At 37.1% G+C, this 8,536-nt stretch overlaps 1 long non-coding RNA gene across 1 annotated transcript; it reads right to left on the bottom strand.

Annotated features, from left to right (window-relative positions):
• Positions 1 to 2,759: 2,759 nt before the first annotated feature.
• On the bottom strand, positions 2,760 to 4,840 carry LOC132803305 (uncharacterized). Its single transcript, XR_009638394.1, has 3 exons — positions 4,357 to 4,840; positions 4,176 to 4,236; positions 2,760 to 2,995 (listed from the first exon to the last, which is right to left on the bottom strand). It is a non-coding gene; the product is annotated as an uncharacterized LOC132803305 (long non-coding RNA).
• Between the last annotated feature and the right edge of the window lie 3,696 nt (positions 4,841 to 8,536).

Here is an 8,536-nt window from a genome sequence, read left to right as displayed (position 1 = left end):
GTCAGCTGAAGCCTAGTGGAACAGTTTAAAAATAAACCATGAGACAAAATCAGTGAGTGTAATAAAGTAACAATATAAAAATAATCATTTATATTTTAAATAATTCTCTCAAAATCTTTCTTTCACTCTTTCAAAAGTTTTCCTATTTTGGAAAACGTCTTTCATAAAACCCATGAATTTAGCCAAGACATAATAAATCTCATATTTCATGTGAACATATTTATAACTATGATGCTAGTCATAACTTCTTGTACTTAAATAAATAAATTACTTAAATAAATAAATTATATTTTTTTAAAAAATAACCCAAAAGCAAAAGTAATAGTTTCATAATATTAGAAATTTTGTGTCATGTGCAACACCAAATCCCATTATATCACCCTTAGCATCCTAAGGCAATGCAAAACCAATGGGGAAGGGGAAACTATCAACTAATCCTCAATGTCCTTAAGGCATCACAGAGCTGGAACCTTCAACTAGCATCTACAGTACATGATAATAATAAAGGATTGAGTAATATATATATATATATAATCATAATTGTATCTATAATCAAATCAAACCTTAATTGCTACACCGTATCACCAATTCATATCTCACATATATCCATCCCATAATAAACTATCATTTATCTCTTTATATCAATACCAAAAACTCAATATAACTTTTTAACATATCATATGCAAATCATATATAAATAAGCTAAATAAAATAATTACATAATAAGTAATTCTTTGTGTAAAAAATAGTAACATGTAAAGTTATAGAGTAGCAATCAATCCAGCTACTAAAACTTTTTAAATACCAATGTTCACAATTTTATCATTAGCATATTAAAATTTAGAAACATTTGAAACTTCCCAAAAATTACAAGAAATGATAGATTTTATGTATATTAAGATATATAATTATATAATCAAAATTTGTATAAAATTTCATAAATCTTCGAAAACCATGAACCACCAATTTAATATGCTTAAAAAATATTTAGGAAAATAGATCCACTTACAGATATACAACTTACTTTTGATTTGCCATTGGATCACCTCCAATCTCCATCTTGGTGCCTAAAATATAACAAAAACACTTCTTAAGCTTTCAAAAATTAAACTATAGATATCGGTACGTATCAAATGTCTTATAATAATTTTTACAACCAATTATATTGCGAATCTTTAGACCCGATATTCAAAATTGAGATTTTTCATCCGAACACTAATTTTATAAAATTGAATCTTTTAATGGATCCTATTAACACCTAATTACAGAATTTCAACTTTATTTTTGTCCAATTTTGTTCAAACATAGTTCCATTTTATCTAATATTTAACTAATTGATCCAAAAATGGAAAAACTATCAAAAAATATCCAAAAATCATAAATTTTACATCAATAGAAAGCCTGTGAGATGAGAAATTCATTGGTATACTCATCTAGGTTTAGAAGACTTGCTAATGGCTGGAAAACCTCCTTAAAGTTTCAGCCAAATTTAATGTTAACAGATCTCTTAAACCATAAAAAATTTTGATAAATTGAGACTGGATTCAAGCTTAAAGGGTCCAAAAATGGTGGGTTAGAGGCATGGATCAAGCTAGAATGGCCAAAATTAGCCCACCTCGTATGTCACTATTGTTGGCTTTGAATAGTTAATCCTGGTATGTGCGACGACATCTGGCCTAAAATTAGGTAGGTAAGATCATCTGCAAGTGGACTTTCACAGTGTTACGCATGTGTAAAGTTTTTTTTAGTAGGAATGTGGTCAATTGGCTATGGCCGGTTCAGTGTAAAATGGGTCATGGGAGGACCCAATTTGGTCTCTCTAGTTTGATCATGGATCTGAAGTATTTTTAAGATTTTTTAGGTATTTTTGCAATTATTCCCTATTGGACATACTTCCTAACCTATATATCAAGCCTTCGATCACTAATTAATAAAAAATTAGTACTAGATTGGACACTGATATAAAATTGATGCTCAAAAATTCTTAGAATCATAACTTTTTAATCATAACTCAAAATTAGGCATGTTTTAGTTTATGAACTCATGTCGACGAACTCTATACAATAATATATGAGTCAAAGCCAAAATCTATCTCCAAAGATAAGTCAAACTTAGTCCCTCGTAAAAGTTCAATTTGGTTAAACTTAATCAAACTGTCTAAAATTTCAAATTTTAGGTAATTTCAGGGGATGAGTGGCTACAAACAACTACAATGATATGTCGCTCTTGAAGCTTGAATCAAGGAGTGAGGATGAAATTAGGAAATGGATAGAGGTTGGAATGCTGGCAACGATGTTGAGCATCAATCTATATTGATAACTAGATGTGCGCTGAAAATTTGCTTTGTGGGGGAAAACATAGCCTTCGTGGTTGTCCAAAAGAAAGGTTTCGTTGCGTAGTGTTGGTTGTTTGGTTATATGGTAAGTGAAGGAAAGAGTGAAAATGAATAGATATATTTTTAAATAATTTAAAATTAAATGATACGAAAATGAAAATTTTGAAAATTTAAAAAGTGGGGATTGCATTGAGTTGTTTTGGTATTGCAACTAGAAAATCCCAAAAAGTTAATTGTCAGGACCCGTCCAGAATTCCTACCCCGGAACCCTAGACAGCCCTGATCCCAGGGAAACCCTACCGAACCCTCCAACGGAAAATCCGGCAGAGCCTCCCCTAAGGGATTTACTTACCACAAATTACCTGCACTGAAAACATACTTCTAACAACATCCCCTTATTCCTCCCACAAACTACAAATTGTTTCCACAAATTGCAGCACTTCAAAAATAAAATAACAGCAGCAACCCAGTGCATAAAGAACAACCACACGTCCAATACAGTATACAGAGCATTATACAACAAATGTGGAATTTATAAAAATAACAGATAAGAATGTAATACAAGATCGAGAGGAAAAAGGGAAGAAAAACTTCTTGAACCTTCGGCAACGAACTGAGACGTCGGGCTCGCCCCGGACAATCAACGTCTCCAACCTGAACCTAGGGGAACGGAATTTAAGAGTGTGAGATGCTAATCATCTCAGTGAGTGACCCTATCTACTATACAATATAATACCACGGTAATACAGTAGATAGATAATAATTAAATGGGAAAATAATAATTTCTCTCAAAACCCTTACAATTCTCTCAGTTGGAAAAGTTCCCCTTTTAAACATTTTCACAAAACCCTTGTACGTACTTCCCAAAAACCAAGGAACCAAACAAATTAATAAACAACAAATAAACAAATAAATACATAAATACCCCAAATATAAATAACTGCAATAAATTATAATAAATAATTTTTTGAACACCTTTGGGGTTTTAAACTTTAATTGCAATTTACACCGACAATTACACCTGACGCACCACACCATATACCGGTGATGCCCTCCGATACCCAGCGTCCCGAGCACCGACTGGCGGGAGGTTAAAGAGAGAAACCTGCAGTGGTCACTTCGGCGTCCCGACAGTACCGACTGCTAAAAACCATCACCCGGCCAAGGAGGGGGGCGGCTGTGCGCAACAATAACCTTGCCTGCCCACGGTCCAATGGCAACTCACGGGTGAAGTAATAACCGCACGCTAAACCATATAATAACCGCGTGCTAAACCACGTGTCCATACACCATACACCAGAACACCAATACTGTATGAGTGCGTCTAAAAATAAACATAAACAACCAACCGTACCGTTTTACAAATTACCGTGGGAAGTATACCAAATTTTCACAAAACACCATCCCACATATTTTTATTCAACAACCCGGTACGAAAACATCGATAACAGATAAAACCATACATTTTCTCGTAATACGAGATTCAACAATTGAAATACCGCGGGCATAATTTATAAAATTAAACCAAATATTTTCGTAAAATATTTAACCCAATTATGCCCGGAAATTATTACTTAAAATCATGTACAATTAATACCGAAATCCACTTCGCTCATGCATAGTAATAAATTAAACCACAATAAAATAATAATCGGGAATTTCTTAATGATCCCAAAATTTCCATTTATTACCAATGGGTAAATATATATAAAATAATATTTTTTCCCGATTATATTTAAATTACACCACATAAGCAGAAATTACAAATATCAAATTAATACCACATAAATACAATTAATTATCCAAAAAATATTTTTTTTTTTAAAGGTGGGTCACTCACCTGGAGCACGTAATTAACCCACGATCTACTACGGGATCAATTCTACGACTCACCGGTGCTCCTAGAACAAAATTCACAGACAGTCAAATAAATTAATATTTTATTCGGGGTAAATAATACCCGGTACCCGGTACCCGGGGGCTCAAACACAAACTTTAACCAAAATGGTCGAATGATATACCGAATCGAAGCTCGTGGAACGAGGATCACCAATCCGGTCTCCGTCGACCCCAATTCCGCCGGAGGTGGCCGGAATTTGGTCGGAAAGTTTCGGCCGGTGTTCACTTCCCCATATCTCGCAAACCGCTTCGAATTTCTGGGATTGGAGGCCATTTTTGGATTCAGAGGACCCAAAATAGGGGGATAGGAGGCTCAATTGGGACTGGGCTGGCCGGAAAACACAAGAAAAGAGGAGAGAGAAACTTGGCCGGCCGGCGGCTTCTCCGGCCCGATCGGCGCGCGTCCGGCGGTGGCTGGCCGTGAAACTTGGCGGCCAAGCTCGCGAGGTGGCGGGCTTCCTTGGTGGCTGGCGCGTGAGGGCTATGGGTGGCCGGAATTTGAAACACAGGAGAGAGAGGGACGGTCGGGAGAGAAGAAAGAAAAGCTGCGTGTGTGTGTGTATTTCGGGGAAGAAGAAGGAAAAAAGAAAAAAAAAAGAAAAAGAAAAAGAAAAAGAAAGGATTGGTGTTTTCCCACGTGGGGAAAAGAAAAGAAAAAGAAAAAGAAAAAGAAAAAGAAAAAGGAAAAGAAAAAGAAATAAAAAAGAAATAATTAAATAATATTAATAATAATATTATTATTCAAAAATAATAAAATAATTTGATTTTTTCACATGGTTGATATGTGGCATTTCACCATGGTGACACATGGCCAACTTCATTGAGTCACACGTGGCACCTCGTTATGCGTGTAAAAATAATATTAAAATAATACAGTATTTGAAAAACTTTACAGGTCCATAACTTTCAAACCACATGTCCAAATCGGACGTGCCGCTAGTCTACGAACTCGTATCGACGAGCACTTCACAACCATGCATGAGTCAAAGCTCAACCTTGCATGAATAAAAAGTCAACTCCGGCACCCCTTGGACAGTTTGGGCCTCAACTTGTTTTGCTCATAACTTTCAAACCGTAGCTCCGTTTTCAACGTGCTACCAGTCTACGAACTCGTGCCAACGTGTACTCCGTAACGGTACCTCAGTCAACCTAAAATTCCAACCGGATCAAAAAGTCAATTTTTGACCCCTTGGGTCAACGGTCAACGGTCAACCTCGGTCAACGTGCAAAAATTCCGACATGGTTCGAGACGGGGTGTTACAACCTTCCCCCCTTACAAAAATTTCGTCCTCGAAATTTCTTACGTCGCTGAAGTCGGTCTTGGAAAAAAAAAACCATAACATAAAACAAATATGCACGCTTGAAATGGAGGTACGTACGACACCTTCTACATACTACGTAATCCATGATTCCAACTGTCGCCGACACTCTGCTACCAATACAAACCAGGGTGGTTGCCTATATTGGCCGTCCAATTCCCTGGACTCGTAGGCAACATGATTATGGGGCTAGCTCTACATGGACCACAATGGTTCGCCGCCTCCGTATGGTGCAGTATAATATCAAACGATATAACATACAAAAACATATACAAACATAAACGAAAAATACTTGAATAAAACACCTTTAATTTCAAATACCACTTTGAAAAGCATTTAATATTTGATAATCGATCGGAAAAAAAAATATTTTGACACCCTCGAAGATTAGAGTTATTCAAACTCGGACAACGAATTTGCTTCAAGACAACAGAAGGAACGCTTTAAGACGGTAAAACGAGAGAATAGACACGGATGGGATGCACAACAATGCACAGTCCCTTAGGAATACTAGAACCTAGAGCTCTGATACCAACTGTCAGGACCCGTCCAGAATTCCTTCCCCGGAACCCTAGACAGCCCTGATCCCAGGGAAACCCTACCGAACCCTCCAACGGAAAATCCGGCAGAGCCTCCCCTAAGGGATTTACTTACCACAAATTACCTGCACTGAAAACATACTTCTAACAACATCCCCTTATTCCTCCCACAAACTACAAATTGTTTCCACAAATTGCAGCACTTCAAAAATAAAATAACAGCAGCAACCCAGTGCATAAAGAACAACCACACGTCCAATACAGTATACAGAGCATTATACAACAAATGTGGAATTTATAAAAATAACAGATAAGAATGTAATACAAGATAGAGAGGAAAAAGGGAAGAAAAACTTCTTGAACCTTCGGCAACGAACTGAGACGTCGGGCTCGCCCCGGACAATCAACGTCTCCAACCTGAACCTAGGGGAACGGAATTTAAGAGTGTGAGATGCTAATCATCTCAGTGAGTGACCCTATCTACTATACAATATAATACCACGGTAATACAGTAGATAGATAATAATTAAATGGGAAAATAATAATTTCTCTCAAAACCCTTACAATTCTCTCAGTTGGAAAAGTTCCCCTTTTAAACATTTTCACAAAACCCTTGTACGTACTTCCCAAAAACCAAGGAACCAAACAAATTAATAAACAACAAATAAACAAATAAATACATAAATACCCCAAATATAAATAACTGCAATAAATTATAATAAATAATTTTTTGAACACCTTTGGGGTTTTAAACTTTAATTGCAATTTACACCGACAATTACACCTGACGCACCACACCATATACCGGTGATGCCCTCCGATACCCAGCGTCCCGAGCACCGACTGGCGGGAGGTTAAAGAGAGAAACCTGCAGTGGTCACTTCGGCGTCCCGACAGTACCGACTGCTAAAAACCATCACCCGGCCAAGGAGGGGGGCGGCTGTGCGCAACAATAACCTTGCCTGCCCACGGTCCAATGGCAACTCACGGGTGAAGTAATAACCGCACGCTAAACCATATAATAACCGCGTGCTAAACCACGTGTCCATACACCATACACCAGAACACCAATACTGTATGAGTGCGTCTAAAAATAAACATAAACAACCAACCGTACCGTTTTACAAATTACCGTGGGAAGTATACCAAATTTTCACAAAACACCATCCCACATATTTTTATTCAACAACCCGGTACGAAAACATCGATAACAGATAAAACCATACATTTTCTCGTAATACGAGATTCAACAATTGAAATACCGCGGGCATAATTTATAAAATTAAACCAAATATTTTCGTAAAATATTTAACCCAATTATGCCCGGAAATTATTACTTAAAATCATGTACAATTAATACCGAAATCCACTTCGCTCATGCATAGTAATAAATTAAACCACAATAAAATAATAATCGGGAATTTCTTAATGATCCCAAAATTTCCATTTATTACCAATGGGTAAATATATATAAAATAATATTTTTTCCCGATTATATTTAAAGTACACCACATAAGCAGAAATTACAAATATCAAATTAATACCACATAAATACAATTAATTATCCAAAAAATATTTTTTTTTTTAAAGGTGGGTCACTCACCTGGAGCACGTAATTAACCCACGATCTACTACGGGATCAATTCTACGACTCACCGGTGCTCCTAGAACAAAATTCACAGACAGTCAAATAAATTAATATTTTATTCGGGATAAATAATACCCGGTACCCGGTACCCGGGGGCTCAAACACAAACTTTAACCAAAATGGTCGAATGATATACCGAATCGAAGCTCATGGAACGAGGATCACCAATCCGGTCTCCGTCGACCCCAATTCCGCCGGAGGTGGCCGGAATTTGGTCGGAAAGTTTCGGCCGGTGTTCACTTCCCCATATCTCGCAAACCGCTTCGAATTTCTGGGATTGGAGGCCATTTTTGGATTCAGAGGACCCAAAATAGGGGGATAGGAGGCTCAATTGGGACTGGGCTGGCCGGAAAACACAAGAAAAGAGGAGAGAGAAACTTGGCCGGCCGGCGGCTTCTCCGGCCCGATCGGCGCGCGTCCGGCGGTGGCTGGCCGTGAAACTTGGCGGCCAAGCTCGCGAGGTGGCGGGCTTCCTTGGTGGCTGGCGCATGAGGGCTATGGGTGGCCGGAATTTGAAACACAGGAGAGAGAGGGACGGTCGGGAGAGAAGAAAGAAAAGCTGCGTGTGTGTGTGTATTTCGGGGAAGAAGAAGGAAAAAAGAAAAAAAAAAGAAAAAGAAAAAGAAAAAGAAAGGATTGGTGTTTTCCCACGTGGGGAAAAGAAAAGAAAAAGAAAAAGAAAAAGAAAAAGAAAAAGGAAAAGAAAAAGAAATAAAAAAGAAATAATTAAATAATATTAATAATAATATTATTATTCAAAAATAATAAAATAATTTGATTTTTTCACATGGTTGAT

Source organism: Ziziphus jujuba, chromosome 3 (genome assembly GCF_031755915.1).
Source record: "Ziziphus jujuba cultivar Dongzao chromosome 3, ASM3175591v1".
Lineage (NCBI taxonomy): Eukaryota > Viridiplantae > Streptophyta > Magnoliopsida > Rosales > Rhamnaceae > Ziziphus > Ziziphus jujuba.
This window is presented reverse-complemented; position numbering and strand designations above follow the sequence as displayed.